This window comes from Hipposideros armiger, unplaced genomic scaffold (genome assembly GCF_001890085.2).
Source record: "Hipposideros armiger isolate ML-2016 unplaced genomic scaffold, ASM189008v1 scaffold_518, whole genome shotgun sequence".
Taxonomy (NCBI): Eukaryota; Metazoa; Chordata; class Mammalia; order Chiroptera; family Hipposideridae; genus Hipposideros; species Hipposideros armiger.
Genome location: NW_017731868.1, coordinates 46,311 through 65,225, shown reverse-complemented (window position 1 = coordinate 65,225; position 18,915 = coordinate 46,311). Strand labels below are relative to the sequence as shown.

General features: G+C 38.7%; 1 protein-coding gene and 1 pseudogene across 3 annotated transcripts in view; one reads left to right on the top strand and one right to left on the bottom strand.

The window, feature by feature from the left end:
• The window catches only part of LOC109396381 (constitutive coactivator of PPAR-gamma-like protein 2), a 226,141-nt gene that overhangs the window by 164,258 nt on the left and 42,968 nt on the right, over nt 1–18,915 (bottom strand). The window lies entirely within an intron of this gene.
• On the top strand, nt 12,363–12,672 carry LOC109396370 (non-histone chromosomal protein HMG-14 pseudogene; annotated as a pseudogene).

Below are 18,915 nucleotides of genomic sequence, written 5' to 3'. Positions count from 1 at the left end.
ATTAAAATTGCAGAGAAAAAATATTAGACTAGCATGATAATGGTGAAGGTGGTGAGAAATAGTCAGGGAGCAAATATATGCTAAAGGAAAAGCCAAAATACTTTCGGATAATTTGAAGTAAGGCATGAGAGAAAGAGAGGAATAAAAGACCACAGATATATGGCTTGAGTTACAGAAAAGATAGAGTTGCCATTTGCTAAGATGGGGACAACAGTGGAAAGAAGAGGATTGGGGTGGTGGTAGGAGAAGAATGCAAAAAAAAGTGTTTCATTTTAAAATGTCCATTGTACAATCAAGTAGAGACACTGGGTGTATACTGGAGAAACATGGCAAAACAAAAACAAAAATTCTTTACTAGAACACAAAGTCTATAGCAAACTGGGCTGGAGCTATCAGTGTGAAATTAATTCTCATTCTCTCCCTCTCCCTCCCATTTTGTCTACTGAGAATGCAACCCTAGAAGGTAGGACTCACAAGTAGCAGCAAACACACCCAACATCCAGATTTTGATCTCTAAATTATATTCCCCACTAAAAGGAATCAGGGCTCCATGGAGAAATGACTGATTCCAGGGTTGAGGGAGGGGAAGTACAAAATTAGCCTGGAATATCTTTCTGTGCCACAAAATAAGGAAGTTCTCCAAGAATAATGAGCATATATCAAAAGGACACAAGAGCCACCTTGAATGGGCCTCCCTTAGCCAAATCCAGGGCACTTTAACCATCAAAATAAATAATGATAATATTATATCACAACCCAGTAAATAAAATAAGACCCCATGAGTCCATACTGACAGACATAAATAAATAAAGGAGAAGGGCCAACTAATAAGTATAAGCAGGAATGATGAAGTTAGAATACAATTAGAAACTAAAACTAATGGTGAAAGTTTTGATGAGGAAAGGGATATTTTTACATAGTCTCAAAATAAATCCCTACAAATAACTCATAAATTATAAAGGGAAAAATTGAAACATTATAGTGCAGAGGGCTCGGAGGCCCTACATGGACCAGGTAAAAATTAACATCACCAATATCGGGACAAACAAGAATGCCTCCTAATAAGAATACAATGTCACTTACATGGCACTCCTTCCAAAAATGGATGATTTGAATCTAGTCATAAGGAAACCAGACAAACCCAAATTGAGGGGTATTCTACAAAAAAACTGGCCTCTGCTTTTCAACATTGTCAAAAAAAGCAAAGAAAGGCTAAAGAATTGTTCGAGATTAAAGCAGACTAAACAAAAACAACCCAATAAAAAAGATTTGACCAGGCGCTTGGCAAAAGATATTTGAATCTTTAATAATTACATGAAAAAAATGCTCAACATTATTACTTATCAACGAAATGCAAGTTAAAACCACAATATATATCACATCACATCCACCAGTTTGGCTAAAATTTAAAAGACCAACAATACTAAATGTTTATAAGGATGCCGAATAACTGGAACTCTCATACCTTGCTGGTGAAAATGTATTTTGGCCCAACAGCTTTGGAAAACTTTCTGGCATTATGTATTGTAGTATAGCTAAATATACCCTTCTACTAGGACCTAGCAATCCTTGGGTACATATGCAAGAGAAATGAGCGCATGTGTCCACCAAAAAAAACCTACACGAACGTTCACAGAGGCTTTATTCATAAGAGCCAAAAACTAGAACCATGAACAAGAGAATGGCTAAGTCAATTGTGGTATATTCTACAATGGAACAACTCACAGCGAAATAATAATAATAATAATAATAATATTTTAAAAAACGAATTACTGATACATGTAACACTGGGGATGAATCTCAGTTGACCTTATAGGGAACTGGAAATGTTCTATATCTTCATTTGCATTTCATGGAGCAATACATATGTGAAAACTCATCAAGCTGCACATTTAAGATTAGGGTACTTTAATATATACATTCCTTATATGCTCCAATAAGAAATAAATGTCTTAAAAAGTAGGTATGATTCAATTCTCATAAAATAAATACTAAAAATGTGTTTGTGAACATGTATGCATAGAAAAATGCCTGGAAAACTTTAAAGGTTTTATTTCTGAGAGGTATAATAACACACAATTTTAACTTTCTTTATGCTTTTCTATAATTTCAAAAAGTATTTATAAGTCATTTTTTTAAAAGCTATTTTTACAGGAGGAAATAAAATATCCATACCAAGACATGTGTACCAAATTTTTCACTTACAAGGATAAAGAATGAAACCTATAAGCACTTAGGAGGAAAAAGGAACCAAAAATCTGACTAGCTTTAGGCTTCTCTTATGCAGCATTAACTATAGTTTCAGATGAGTACTGGACTTATCAGGGGATGACTTCATAAATTATATAAATGTCTAACCACTACAGCATACACCAGAAATGAATATAAAATAATATTAAATGTCAACTATAATTTAAAAAAATCTCGGGAATATAAAGTACAACATAGGGAATATAGTCAATAATACTGCAATAACTATGCAGTGTCACATGAATCATAGACTTATTGGGGTTATCACTTTGTGAGGTATATAAATGTCTAATCATCATGTTGTTTTGTACACCTGAAACTAAAGGAAATAAAAAGAAGAAAACAGAACAAAATATCTTGTAGAAGGAAAGAAAAGGTAGTAAACTGATATTTATTCTACCCAGCCAAATTATATTTAATTTGTGAATGTAAATGAAAGGTCAGTTTCAGATACCCAAAGAATCAAAAATAGCACACTGAAGTAACCTTAAAAAATTACACAAAGCCATTTTCTAAACCACAGAGGCACTTAGGAAACTTTAATAATCAAGAACAGGAAAAGTTGGGCCCGCCGAGTAGCTCAGTTGCTTAAGAGCTCACTCAAGAGTTTGAGCTCTGAGCAACAGCGGTTCGATGCCCAGCCCGAGCTGAGCAGCAGCTAAGCTGCCAATAGGTAGCAGGATGGCTCAGTTTAAAAAAAAATAATAAGAGCGCAAGCTCTGAGCAACAGGGTCGCCAGTTCAATTCCCACATGGGCCAGTGAGATGTGCCCGAGCTGAGCTGCTAACAGATGGCAGGATGGCTCAGCTGGTGAGAGCAAGTGCTCCTAACAACAAGGTTGCCGGTTCAACTCCCACATGGGGTGGTGAGCTACGCCCACCCGCAACTAAGATTGAACACGGCACCTTGAGCTGAGCGGCTGCAAACTGCTGATGGGAAGCCAGATGGCGACTGGACTTGGGAGCTGAGCTAGCTGCACCCTCCACAACTAAGATTAAAAGACAACAAATTGGCTGTTCCTCTTCCCCAATTCCCCAACGTTGTTCCCCTCCCCCAATTCCCCAATAAAATCTTTAAAAAAAATGGAAAAGGAAAAGTTGGAGGTGACCGGTTAGCTCAGTTGGCTAGAGTGTGGTGCTGATAACACCAAGGTTGCCAGTTCGATCCCCACATGGGCCACTGTGAGCTGTGCCCTCCTTAAAAGAGTCAACTATGCCATTGTAGCATGAAAGCAACTTGTAACCAATGACCATGACTGTTCCCCAATAAAAATTTTAAAAAAGAAAGAATAGGAAAAGTTGTGGTACAAGAACTGCTGCTATATACTAAAACCAGTAATCAGTATTAAGTTCAAATTGTTAAAACTTTGCTTCAAAATTGACTGTACACATAAAAACTGATAATGTAACATGTATAGCATGATAAAATTTAAAAAATACCTTTCATAATTGTTATCCCCCCAAAACAATTGTTTGACTTTCCCTAAATTCCTTATAATAGTAATTCACAAATAATCAGTCTCTTATCTCATTTCACCTACCTCCCTAATTGAAGATTTCAACTGTGCTATTTCAGAGGTTGGTTCCTTCCTGGAGGAGAGTAAGATCAACCAGAAAGGTTCCCATCCCTTCAATATCCGCGATGCTTTAACTAATTTACATTACAAAAGGGAGAAGCTGAATAATGTCACTATAAATCAATCCAAATGACTAATGTCCTTATCATTACCAGTTTCCACATTATGAAGATATATATACTAAGCAACATGTGCCTTTTGGGAACATTTTTTTGACTATGTTCAGCAAACACACCCACTATTTAGACCAATTACCCTTCAATTAGATTGAAGTAATTTCACATAAATACACTATTCTGCTAAATAGCATTTTCACGTAAGTGGACTAGTACCCTGGAAGCCAGAATCTTACTCTAGAGCAACCAGGCATAACTTTAATTCTCAATTTTTACACATTTTCATTTAATGGAGTTAACTACTTTATAGAAGAAATTACAATGAAGATAAACGCGATGACACAGCTTGCTCCTCAATGTCAGTTTTCTATAAGATTTATTCCTTTAGAATGCCTCAGAAACTGGTCACATAATATATATTTAAACTGTACCTACCAGAATAAACTTTTTTATTGTTTTAATCATATTCACATACAGTAGGCCCACGGATGTTTCTCAACAAATTGAACATGGAGAATCTTTTGCCAATTAACATCAGCATTATACATATCAACAAAGTCCAGTCTTCACATAGTTTCTGTATTGACTTGAAAGCAGTAGAATGACAGAAATGTAACCAGAGACAGAAAATGTCTCAAAAGCACTGGTATCTTCAGCAACTATCTATCTGGGTCTTAAATATACTATGGTTAGTATTTAAATCACCAAGACAGAAGTGTAAAGGTATTACTTCACTGATGAAGGAAGTGGAGCTGAAAATTATTCTATTGAGATCAGCTATGAAACAGTAGTAAAACAAGAAATGCTAAAAAGAACCACACACACACACACAAAATAAATAAATAAAATAAAATAAAAATAAATAAAAAGAACCACAATTTCAAGAGTACTCTTACAAATATACAACTCAGATATGCTAATAAGTAGATTTATATGTGAAAACAATACATGATAACATTTTATTGACTCTTGATGCATTCAAACTCTGAAATCTGGCCAATCCTGTCAGTGCTTCTAAAAACAATATCAACAAAAACCTGAACGAAACCCCTGCTCCTAGTCAATGCTAAATGTTTGCAACAACAAAAAACACCAAGTCATCTTTCCCTTATGTTAATCCACATTATTCATGCAGATAAAAAATTCTAAGAGACTGAATCAATATGATAACAAGGAACATATACATCTACTCTAATACTCCAGAAAACAACAGAAATGGTAATTTAAAAAAAAAAACTAGAATAAAGTCGTAATATCCAAGAAAAACTAATATTGCCATTGACAGACCATAAATAGTAGAGAATCTCCAAAGGAAGAGAAACCAGTAGATTATATCCATAGAGAAACAAAACCTATGGAAACACCAAAGCTTAGAAAAAGACAAGCACCAAACCCAACAAAGAAATTAACTCTTTAGAACAATTAACTGCTTTAGAACAAGTACTTAATGCTGCCTAGCAATCCTACTACCATTCATTCTAACATTCTTCTAGAAAAACTACTTTATTCCTTCGCCTCTTTTCTCAAACTTTTAATACCTACTCTCTACCCCAAACTCATCCTCAAATGAAATAGATTCTCTTGCATCTATTTAAATGAGAAAATTTAAAAAGCAACAAGAAGAGAATTTTCATAAGTTCCCACTAGCACATCTACTTACCTAACAGCACTTGTGCCCATACTCTCTGCCTTGGCCCATATTATTATGGAAAACCTGTCTGGGCACCTATGCTAAGGCCAACTCTTCTATGTAAAAACTAAACTTATGTGCTCTCACTTTATCAAGGACATCATTCCAGTAATGCTCCTTTCTCTCTCCTATTTCACCAATTTTTCCCTCACTCCTAAATCATTCCTCTTATAAATATGAGATTGTATCATGATGAAAACAAACCCTCTCAACCAGGGCTTTTTGAGGTATGACCCATTATGAAACTAGGGCTGGGAGGAACAGGATGGGACTGGAACATCTTGTTGTGTAAAGATAAACTCAAAGAATGATGGGGACATGTCAAAAGGACAAAGGAGCCAGCTTGAAGAGGATCCCACTGGCCAAATCCAAGATAGATGGTACATCAAAATAAATAATGGTACTAATGAATAATAACCCACAGAATAAAATATATGTTATTAAGTGAATTAATTAACAAATGGGGAAGAATGGAGAGCTATATTCCAAATAATAAATAAAGGATTCGAAAATCACCATTTGGCAATCACCATAGTAATAATTGTTAAAGGCAACAATCTTCAATGGCTGCCAAAACTATGGGTAAAAGTTTTACGATAAACATTAAGTTTCAGAGTAACTCTACAAATTACTTCATTACAAAGTGAAAAATAAAAACTTCAGTGGAAAAACCTGGTAGACACCAACTTAACTCATGGATCAAAATTAACATCACCACTAATAAAATAATGGACACCATATACCTCCTGATATGATGCAATGAAAAGAATTCAACATCACTTTTATAGTATTCCTGCCACAAATGTATAACTCAAATCTAATCATGTGGAAACATCACACCAACCCATTTTAAATGGTATTCTACAAAATAACTGGCCTATAATCATAAAAAATATCAAGGTTATGAAAGACAAAGAAAGGCTAAACAAATTGTTCAGGGGCTGGCCGAGTGGCTCAGTTGGTGAAGAGCTCACTCAAGAATGTAAGCTCTGAGCAACAGTGGTTCGATTCCTGGCCCGAGCTGAGCTGCGGCTGAGCTACCAACAGGTGGCAGGATGGCTCAGCTAGCTAAACAAACAAACAAACAAATAAATATTCAGGATTACGAGAAACTATTAAAGAGGCATAACAATAAAATGCAACCAAATATCCTGGATTGGATCTTGAAACAGAATATTTTTTCTTTTGGTGTTAAAAACACCATTAATATATTTAGAAGAAATCTTTAAAGAGCAGTTAAAAATGAAGAATCTGAGAGACTTCTGGAACACCCCTTAAATATCCCACTCAGTAGAGCTAACTACAAAAGATCTCATTGCTACTACAGATATTCTCGAGATGTGAGGTGAGGCACTATTAACATTACAAAGCTTACGCACTTGAATTAAAAAAGCCCAACCCACTACCAATGTTGATCAATCAAACCTTCATTTTAAATATTAAGCAACAACCCCCCAAAAATAACTAAACATGGGAGGAAATTTAGCCACCATAAAATTAATAATACATACAATATCCCAAAGCAATGGGGCAGGAAACTGAGAATTAGGAAATTAATGGAAAGAATTGAATTGTGTACATCAATGGGAGAAAGAAAATGACTGAACTAGAACTTCATATATCAAATGGATAAATTTCATAAACAACGTTGACTTTTTTAAGAAAAATTGCAGAAGAATGCATATGCTAGGATACCATTTACGTGAAGTTTTAAATCTTGAAAAAAAATATAGGTATCCAGGGGACTGCAAATGCACTGATAATTTTTTATTTCTTAAGCTGAGTGATGGGGATATGCATGTTCCTTGTATTATTCTTTTTTTTTAAACATTGGTTTTTGGTTTTTTAAAGATTTTATTGGGGAATTGGGGAAGGAGAACAGCCAAGTTGTTGTCTTTCAATCTTAGTTGTGGAGTGCGCATCTAGCTCAACTCCCAAGTCCAGTCACCATCCAGCTGCCCGTCAGCAGTTCGCAGCCGCTCAGCTCAAGGTGCCGTGTTCAATCTTAGTTGAGGGTGGGCAAAGCCCACCCTCCCATATGGGAGAGTCCAGCTAGCAACCTTGTTGTTAGCAGCACTTGCTCTCGCCACCTGTTGGCAGCTCAGTGGCAGCTCAGCTCGGGCACAGCTCATTGGCCCATGTGGGAATCAAACTGGCAACCCTGTTGCTCGGAGCTCGCGTTCTTAACCAACTGAGCCACTCAGCCATCCCCGTTGTATTATTCTTGATATCCTTGTATATATCATAGAGATTTCATTATAAATACTTTAAGTCAAAAAAGCAGGGTAACTAATGAAGTATTTTAGCAATATTCAATCATGTTCTAAGGAGGGTTCTTACACATACCAATCATGTAATCTTTAATATAAAAGAATGCACCTGCATTTAAAACGAAAAAAAAAACCACCAAAACTATTAATAGTCTCATCAGTTCAGGTCAGGTTTTCTGCCAAATGAATTTTGGTAACAAATATAAGAAAATCCTTTCAGTATACAAAAACTTTTAAAATTCAGGCATTAAGGACCTAAGAAGAAATGGAGAAATCCACATTTATAATAGGATACTTCCACACATTTTCTTCAGAAAGTAAAAGAACAATTGGACAAAAGAGTAAGAATATTGAGAATCTGAATACTATAATTAAGCATGATGTAATAAATATATACAGAACTTGGAACAGTCCTCCCAGAAAAGAATAGAAATCTTTAGCAAATAAAGCACAAAAAAAATCAAGTTCCAAAAAATAGAAAGCAGTCTGATTATAATGCCATAAATATACAAATTAACAATAAAAATCTATCCAACTCAAAATTAATAATCATTTAAAATAACTTACATTTAAGACTAAATCAAAGCTAAAATTTTAAACTTCTTATAAATAAATTAATTAAAACACTGGAGTATTGGTATAAGGATAGATAAAGGTCAAAGGAACAAAAGAGAGAGTTAAGAAATGACCCAGGTATGTATAGTAACTTTAGTGATGAATGAGAGAGCATTTCAGAGAGATATTCTGGTCAAGATGGCAGGTAGGTAAAGGCTGTGCTTGTCTCCATTCATGACATCAAAATTACAACTAAACTGCAGAATAATCATCATTGAGAATCGCCTGAAGTCTAGCTGAACCAAAGCCCTACAATTAAGGATGCATAGAAGCCACCTCAAGATGGGTAGGAGGGGCAGAGACGTACAAGAGGCTGGTCTGACACCCACGTGTGACTGATAAAAATGGAGAGGGATATCTTGGCTACAGAGGTCCACCCCACAGGAGTGAGGGGTCCCAGCCCCATCCAGGCTCCCCAGCCCAGGGTTCCAGTTCCAGGGAGAGAGGTCCCCATACTTCAGGCAGTGAAAACGAGTAGAGATGATGGATGAGTAAGATAAAGGATGGCTGGAATCCCAGGCACCCCTCTTAAAGGGCCCACACACAAACTTACATGCTGATGGACTCCCTTGCTCTGAGGTCCACTGCTGGGGCAGCAGCTTAAAAGGCACCAGGGCCATGCATGAAGGAACTGAATTATTTGGCTTCAAACGAGGGCTGAAGGGGCAGCATTATCCCAGACAGAAGTGCTGGCAGAAGCCATTGTTTCTTTGTTGAGCCCTCCCCACTCCCAGCGAGCAGAAGCAAGTGGCCCCACATCTGAATCTCCATCCACCTAGCTATCAACATTTGGTGCACCCCGCCTGCTGATTCCGAGACCCCAACTCACCCAACTTGCAGGCACACCCAAGCCACTTCCAATGAATTTTCCCCATGAAAGGCCTATCTTGGTTCATGCTTTAGCCTTTCCTAAAATATCTCTCAGAGGTTCACAAACCCCAAACAAACAGCAACTGACTGTGATGGGTCCTATACCACTGGCTGAGTAGCCCTATGCCCGGGACTAGCAACAGTGGCCTCAGTTCACAGCTTAGCCTCCTGAGACACCTCTAAGCCCAGCATAGGTAGCGGCCATCTGTGGATTCCTTTGTGACTCATTCCATGTAGCCCTGAGCAGGGCACAGGCTGTGGCTGAATTTGGTCTGAGATGGGTCCCATCCCCAGAGACCCTCAAGTTGCCCAGTGGCCAACTTGACACCCAGCTTGAGTATCATCTGGCTACCTACAAGGACCACACACCCGAAGGGCAGACTGGGAAGGAACCAGAGCCTTGCTAATGCAAATCCTGTTCTGTAGGGTCATCCCTGCACCACAGCTCCTCCATGGTAGTGATAGCCAGTCGTCACAACCAATCAGCCCAAGAATTATCCTTTCCACTGACATGTAAACAGCAACCAAGGCTCAACTACAACAGGACGGCACACACAACCCAAACAAGGGACACACCTAGAGCATTCAGCTCTACTGACCAGTGAGACTGAGCCATTGAGCCCCACAGCAAACCAACTACATAAGGCCACTACTACACTAAGACTGGGAGGCATAGCAGCCCTACCTAATATAGAGAAACAAACACAGGGAGGCAGCCAAAATGGGGAGGAAAGAAACATGTCCCAAATAAAAGAACAGAACAAAACTACAAAAAAAGAACCAAACAATATGGAGGCAAGCAATCTACCAGGCACAGAGTTCAAGACACTGGTTAAAAGGATGCTCAGTGATCTCCGGGAAAACTTCAACAAATACATAGGAAACATAAAAATGGAGATAACAAAACATACAAAAGAACCAGTCAGAAATGAAGAATACAATAACTGAAATGAAGAATACATTAGAGAGAATCAACAGTAAATTAGATGATGCAGAGGAATGAATCAGTGATATAGAAGACAAGGTAGCAGAAAACACCCAATCAGAACAGCAAAAATAAAGAATCCAACAAATGAGGAGAGCTTAAGGGGCCTCTGGGAAATCAAGCATACCAATAATTGCATGATACGGACACCAGGAGAAGAGAGAGAGCAAGGAATTGAAACCCGATTTGAAGAAATAATGACAGAAAACTCCCCTAATCTGGCAAAGGAAATAGACATAGAAGCTCAGACTGCAGAAAGTCCCAAACTGAATGAACCCCAAGAGTCCCACACCAATATATATCAAAATTAAAACGCCAAAGGTTAAAGACAAAGAAAGAATCTTAAAAATGGCAAGTGAAAAGCAATTAGTTACCAACAAAGGAGCTCCCATAACATTGTCAGCTGATCTCTCAACAGAAACTTTGCAGGCCAGAAGGGATTAGCAAGAAATATTCAAAGTGATGAGAAGCAAGGACCTACAGCCAAGATTATTCTATCCAGCAAAGCTATCTTTTAGAATCAAAGGACAGATAAAGGCTTTCCCAGACAAGGAAAACCTAAACGAGTTTATCAACACCAAACCCATATTACAAGGAATGTTAGAGGTACTTCTTTAAGATGGAAATAAAAAACATAAAAAACACGAATAATAAAATAGCAATAACTACATATCTATCAATTCCTTTAAATGTAAATGGCTTAAATGCACCAATCAAAAGATAGGGTGGCTGAATGGATAAGAAAACAAGACCCTTACATAAGCTGCCTACAAGAGACTCACTTCAGATGGAAAGATACACACAGACTGAAAGTCAAGCAATGGGAAAAGATATTTCATGAAAATGGAAACAAGCAAAAAAAAGCTTGGAGGGCCGACCGAGTAGCTCAGTTGGTTAAGAACTCGCTCAAGGGTTTGAGCTCTGAGCAACAGCAGTTCAAGTCCAGCCCGAGCTGAGTTGCTGCTGAGCTGCCAACAGGTGGCAGGATGGCTCAGCTAAAAAAAATTTAAAAAAAAAAAGCTTGGGTATCAATATTTATACCAGACAAAATAGACTTCAAAACAAAGGCTATAACAAGAGACAAAGAACCAGCAATCTAAGAAAGACCCACTTCTATTTATCCAAAGAAGGGGCATGTGCATCTATGTTCACTGCAGCATTGTTTACGATGGCCAAGATGTGGAGGCAGCCTGGGTGTCTGTCGATGGATGGATAAAGAATAGGTAATACAAGGGCCGGCCAAGTGACATGATGGTTAAGAACTGGCTTGGGACGCCAGAGGGCCCCGGTTCGGATCCCACATATGAGGGCCAGTGACACTGCCCTCCACAGCTAAGATGCTGAACAACAGCTCAACCTGGAGCTGGGCTGCCGTGAGGCGTCGGCGATGCCGTAGGCTGCAGCCCCTGTGGCAGTGGGTTGCAATGGGCTACTATGTGTAGCCAGCAACCGCAGTGAGCGGCCGTCCAGAAGCCGGTGACTGATCTGCCTCCCCCGGGAAGAGCGCAATGATAATACCAACATGGGCCAGTGAAGCGACGTCCTACACAACTAGACTGAAGAACAAAAGGACAGCAACTTGTCTGTTCCCCTTCCCTGATTCCCCAATAAAATCCTTTTTAATAAATAAATAAATATATAAACAAACAAACAAACATGAAGACACTCATAATCTCTAGTACTAAGGAAATACAAATTAAAACAATATATTATTTTTCACTCATCGGCCTAGGAAAATACATCTGAATTGTAAAATATTGACAATAAGAGTATACCACTGGCTGATGAGAATTTAAATTGGTCCAGTCCCTCAGGAAAGCAGTTTGGTAATATGCATCAAAATAAAAAAATGTATAGCTCACCCAGCACCCCATTCCCAGCTCGGGTGGGCGGCGGAAGGAGCTGTAGTTTCCAGGCAGCACAGCTTCACCAAGGCTCTCAGCAGAACGCCATAGCCTACAGGCACCTGGCACACGCCCTCCCTGCCACAATGCCCAAGAGGAAGGTCAGCTCCTCTGAGGGGGCAACGAAGGAAGAGCCAAGAGTTGGTCAGCGAGGTTGTCAGCTAAACCTGCTCCTGCAATCCTGCACAAGTGGAAACAAAGCCCAAAAGGCGGCAGGAAAAGAAATCTGCAGACAAAAAAGTGCAAACTAAAGGGGAAAGGGGAGCAAAGGGAAGACAGACCAAAGTGGCTAACCAAGATTCTAAAGAAGATTTACTTGCAGAAAACGGAGAAACTAAAAACAAGGCGAGTCCAGCCTCAGATAAATCAGGAGAGAAAGAAGCCAAGTTTCATTAGTATCATACACCGTGTCTTGTCAGTGGTCCTTGTCTCCCTTCTTGTACAATGCAGAGGAATACTTTTATCAACTATTTTGTAAAAGCAAGTTTCTTAGTAGCTCTAGAAACACTTTTTACGAGTGAATTCCATGTCATCCCATTTTTTTTTCCTTGTGAGGAGACCTCTTAGGGTTTACTCTCCTTTTCTTTTCTTTTTTTTTTTAAGATTTTTATCGGGGAATTGGGGGAATGGGAACAGCGCTGGGGAATTGGGGGAAGAGGAACAGACAAGTTGCTGTCGTTTTGTTCTTCAGTCTAGTTGTGGAGGACTTTGCTTCACTGGCCCAAGCTGGCACCATCATTGCACTCTTCCCAGGCGAGGCACATCAGTCGTCAGCTTTTGGAGCTGCTCAAGCTAGCTGCTGGCTACATACGGTAGCCCATGGCAACCCACTGCCACAGGGGCTACAACCTATGCTGTCGCTGGCGACTCATGGCAGCCCAGCTCCAGGTTGAGCTGTTGTTCAGCATCTTAGCTGTGGAGGGCAGTGTCACTGGCCCTCATACTTGGGATCCGAACCAGGGCCCTCCGGCATTCCAAGCCAGTTCTTAAACATCGCGCCACTCGGCGGGCTCTCATGTCATCCCATTTTTAATTGTTACATGCTTTTTTTAAGGGATGAAATCATTTGCTGTTTGTTTATTTTTTGGTACAACCAGAAAATAGTGGGATATTGAATATGGGAGACTTTGATTGTCTTGGGTGTTGGCTTAACTTTCGTAAAGATGGGGGTAGTTTTTATATCCTATAATACAAAGCATATCAAATGGCCATTCGAAGTCAGTCGTGCATTTAATAGATCTTTAACATTTTGAATTCTATTCCCCTGTTTTTGGTAAAATTTTTTCCTAAACTAAACCACTCCTTGATCTTGGCCCGCCTTTTCAGGATTTTGTGCACTCTGTACCATCTTTGGTCTATGGTAGTTCAGTTTTTCCTATTCAATTTGTTAATGTGCTGTGAAATATTGAAAATTTGAGTATGTAGTGTATATGATATTAAATTATGAATTAGTGGGACTTTGATGTAACAGTGTATCAACATTTCAAGATGTTGGTACTTGATATTCTATTAAGGAAAATTAGCCTCCAAATGGTAAGCTGGAAAGTCACTGGAATAACTTTAGAAAAGACTCAAACTACATGACTTTTTAGGTTTTTGGTACCTACGTTAAGAATTGTGTACAAATTGAAATATTTCTGTACTAGAGCTTCAGAGCCATGATCTGTAAAAGGACATTAATAGCAGTACCTAATGCATGGGACTGTTAAAAAGATTAAATGAGATCATGTATGTAGAACAATATGCATCAAATTTGGCATATGGCATAAGTATTAATGCTATCATTATAATTTTGAATTTCCATTTTTAATTTCTAGAATTGTTGATGTATAATATGAGGAGATTGGTTTGAATTTGCCCTGATCCAAGGATGTACCCTACTTTCATCTTTGAACCTTTTTTTTTTAAGTTGCAGAAAAGGAGTTTATTAGAAAAATACATTTCAAAGAAGCAGAAGCGGAAGTAGAGAATGGCTCAAGGGCCATTATTAGAAAATAAAGTACACTCCAAAGGCTTTGGAGAGGGCCAAGCAAAGGAAGCTCAAAAGGCCCATCATTGAACATTTTCATTGCTGTTTGTACCTTCTAAAAGTTGAAGGAGTTCAGTAAAAAAAATCCAATAAACTAAAGGTATTCAGTCATTTGACTATAAAAAAAGAAGAAAAAATAAATGTCTGTGTACTTATCCTCAAAACAGCCAATGAAATCTCGATTATGAAAGGAAATGAATGAATGAATGTGTAGATTACTGGAACTTATGGTCCAGTAATTTTGCCCCACTCTTCCTCTAGCATGATCTACTTTGTTCACTGCAATCTTAGTCAAAACAGTGAAAAACTGGAAACAGCCAAAATGTCCATTAATAGAAGGAATAGCTAAACAAGCTGCAATGTGGTCTTATTAATATTAGTGAATATTATGGGGCAATTAAATAAAATCTATTATTACACAGAAATATATTTCCAGGATACATAATTGAGTTAAAAAGTTACAAAGTGACACATACGACAGGATCTCTTTTATGTGCTTAAAGACAGAAAACAATACCATATGGCTTAGGGGTACATATCTGTGTGTGTATCTACACTGAAAAAGATCAGGAAGGACACATACCAAGCTGATAACAGAAAGGACAAGGACACAGGGAGGGGTTTTGCATTGTTGTAAAATTTTACCAGGAGTATATATTAGTGTATTACAAATGAAATTAAAGCAATTAGAAAAATACTTTTTAAAGAAAATATAATGCAAATATTGTGGTAGAGAATCAAACTGATAAACACTGTACTGAGAAGGTATGCAACTACATAGAAGAATGCTGAGGTTTAATATTTCTCTCCAGAGGCTGAAAATGAAACCTAAGAAACAGATGTTTGATTAGACCACAATGCCAACTAAAAAGGAACCAATCTTAACCACTAAAAGTACTAATGCACAGATCACAAAACTGGAGATAAAAAATGCTGACCTCAGCAGTATATAAAAATCAGAATAAGTGGTTTGCCATATTACTGGATAAAACAATCAAAACCACAATTGACACAACTGAATTCATGATTCACTTCCTATCTTTTATATGCTTTGGTCCATTGCTACATGGGGAAATAAAATGGAGAAATAAGAACAGACCTTAGGTTACCCACCAATATAACTAATTATCAATTTGGATGTCCTGATTAGGCAACAATAATGATAAACATCAACAAAGAACTCTTCTCCCATCGAAAGTAGGCTAGTAGAAATACCTAGAGCAATTCTTTTTATTAATTTATTCAACAATCATGTAAAAAGTAACTACTTGTGTCAACCACTGTGGTAGATGCCAGGAATACAGAGATAAAGCAGATACAGATCTCTGCTGCACAAAATTTTCATTTTTAGTGGGGACAGACACAAAATATAAGCACAGCTTGCTATTTGACCAGGCTGAAGATCCCTCTCTCCTCGGCCTCCCCGAATTCCCTAATAAAATCTTAAAAGAAAAAAAAAAAAGAAATATACACTTCAAAGCTAGATAATTTTACGAACAATGTCACCCCCAATAAATTTAATGAATGAATGAATTTCACTTCATCCTTCTGTCATCAGCTCATCAGGGCTTATTGATGGGCATATAGTGGTTATCTCAATTAAGTCAGGGATGATATTTTACAATGACAAATATCAGGAAAGAGAGGGTCTACATCTGGTAATGGTTCCGTCAGAATAATCCCCCTGTATATACCAACGAAAAGTGCTAGACAAATGTTAGAAAACAACTGCCTGGAGTTATAAGGGAACAATCAAAAGCGGGTAGAAACTGGGAGGAAAGCCTCAGTTGGACAAAAGGAAGGACAGTGGATGAGTCCTATAGAAGCTAAAACTCAGAAGAAAACTCATATTCTTACAAGATTGAAGGAAAACAGGAAGGAGTCTGGTAGTAGAGAGCCTCCAGACGCAGGAAGCTCTTGGTGTTCCATGATGCACCAGAGAAAGATTCAGGCTAGGTAGGTGTATCCTGACCCTTTACCCAGCGGTGAAGGCAACCCAGGGCATTATGTCCCAGCCCTCTACCCAGTGACACGGAGCCATGCAGGCCCCACAACTACTGACCTTTTACCCAGCAGTAGACAGTGGCCAGGTAAGTAATTCCATACCCCAGTGTCACCAGCAGAAATTGAGTATTAATGGTACCAGCATCAGGAGGCCAAAAAACAGGCCAGGGGAAATGCTCTCCATCCTGGGTCCAGCATCCTCCACTCCCCAAATCTAACACTTGACAGCCCAGAGGAGCACCTTCCATTCCTGCAGTGGCACCAGTAGGGGCTCAGTGAGAGTTCAGCCAAAGCCAGAAGACAAGGCAGACCAGAATAGCATTACAAGAGCTAAAATTAAATTATCAGAGCACTAAATTATCATTGGAACTAATGCTCACAAAAGTAGGATAGAATCTACAAACTAAACTCAATAGGGCAAGTGTCTCCTAAAATATAAGATTTAACAATGATTGAAAGTCTCCAATCATTATATCTAAAATGTCCAGTATACAATAAAGTCATACCAAGAACAAGAAAAATCAGAAGACAAAGGAGGAAAGAAAATCAACTCACACCAATACCAAGATGAATCAGATGTTGGCATTATCTGACAAGCAACTATCAGAAAAAGAGCCTCAGTGAGTAATTATAACTTCTCTGGAAACAAAAAAATAGAAAACCTCAGCCTCCCGGTGCGGGCACCCGGCACGCGCAGTACCCAGGTCGCTTTCTCTTTGCTGTGGGTGTTTTCGTCCTCTGGGTTATCGGTGCATACTGAGCACTTATCAGGCAACTTGGGCTGTCACCTCTTTGCTCAGTCCCTAGGACCGTCATGCTGCTTACTGGCCTTGGCGTTCCTGCTGGACTTTCGGGGAAAGCCATGTAGGCTCGGGCCTCCACAAATCTAGGCAGAAAGACCTTCCATTCCTTGAAGTGAAATGGCGGGAAACCTTACTTCGGAAGGTCCTTTGTGAACAGGCTGGAAAAAGGGTGGCACTCTAGAACTAGGTTTGGGTGAGCTGTAGCCGACTGGGAGTTGAGGAAGGAGGCAGTCCAGTTTGTGTGGTTAAGAAAACTTGGGAAATTTCCATTGTCAGGTACACAGTTCTGTTTCACATAATGAGGTATGTCAGAGACTTAAAAGGGTTCTATTTTAACCAGTTGTTAACATCTTTTGAGCTTTTGTTAAACATAGTACTTTTTCCAACGAGCCCTGTGTACTGCATTTTTTACTCCTTTGGTTCTATCACTTCAAGTTTCATTTGAAAATAACAAAAACTGCCAAGCGCTCGTGTTCTAACAGTTTGGTTATATTCCCTACTCTGTGCCCAGTAGGTTACAATACAAGCATTAAAACCTTTGCACGGATTTCCATGGAATTAAAAATAAGCCTCAGAGTGGGCAGGTTTGTATGTTCTCAGCAGCAAACGTTCCTGTAGTGAATCAGTTTAAAGCTCACTTGTTCAGATTTTGGCCACTTCACCATCAACACACTTGTGTGCCCTTTAACGCACAGCCTTCAGGGTTTTCAAATGGAATAATACTAGTACAGAAATGGAAACGGGGAAAATGTTCATACAAAACAATTGACACAAGAAATACAAATACAAAAATCCTTATACTAATAGAAACAAGCAAAATCAGCTCAAAATGTAGAAAATCTGAATAGATCAGTTAAATAAAAAACGTAGTCAAATAAAATAAAAAAAAGGAAAACAAACAAAAAAACCTAGTTAAATATATCCCCTACACCAAAATGCACCAGACCAGATGGTTCCAGAGTATAAAAATACTTGGAAAAAATCCCAGCTTGTTTTGAAAGATGATTAAAAAAAATAGAAAACCTCAGGAAAAAAATAGAACTTACAAAAAAATATATAGAAATTATTATACTGAAAAATACAATAAACTAAATGTAAAAACTAACTGCAAAAACACTCTGGGACTCGCAGCCATGAGTTGCTCAGCACCACACATTTCCTCTCCACAGGAACAGATCCAAGTGGTTGTTTGACTGCGGTCCTGTGGGGGGAACCATGTCAATAAATTTTAAAGACAAAAAAAAAAAACCTAACTGGGTGGCCTAAATAGTAGACTGGAAATAACAGAAAATAGAATCAGTGAACTTGAGACCAGATTTTTTTTACTCAGTTTGAACAGAAAGAGAAGAGGCTGAAAGAAAATGAACAGGGCCTCTGAACCTGGGGAACACTATGAAAAGATTGAAAATTCATACAAGTGGAGCCTTGGAAAAAGACAAGAAAGAATGTATGGGGTGGCCGGTTAGCTCACGTGGCTAGAATGTAGTGCTTATAACACCAAGGTTGCTGGATCGATTCTCACATGGGCCACAGAGCTGCACCCTCCACAACTAGATTGAAACAACCACTTGACTTGGAGCTGATGGGTCCTAGAAAAACACACTGTTCCCTAACAAAAGTTAAAAAAAAAAAAACACGAAAAGAGGGCCAGCCAAGTGGTACATTGGTTAAGAGCTGGCTTGGGATGCCAGAGGGTCCCAGTTCAGATCCCACATATGAGGGCCAGTGGCACCGCCCTCTACAGCTAAGATGCTGAACAACAGCTCAACCTGGAGATGGGCTGCCGTGAGTCGCCGGCGACGG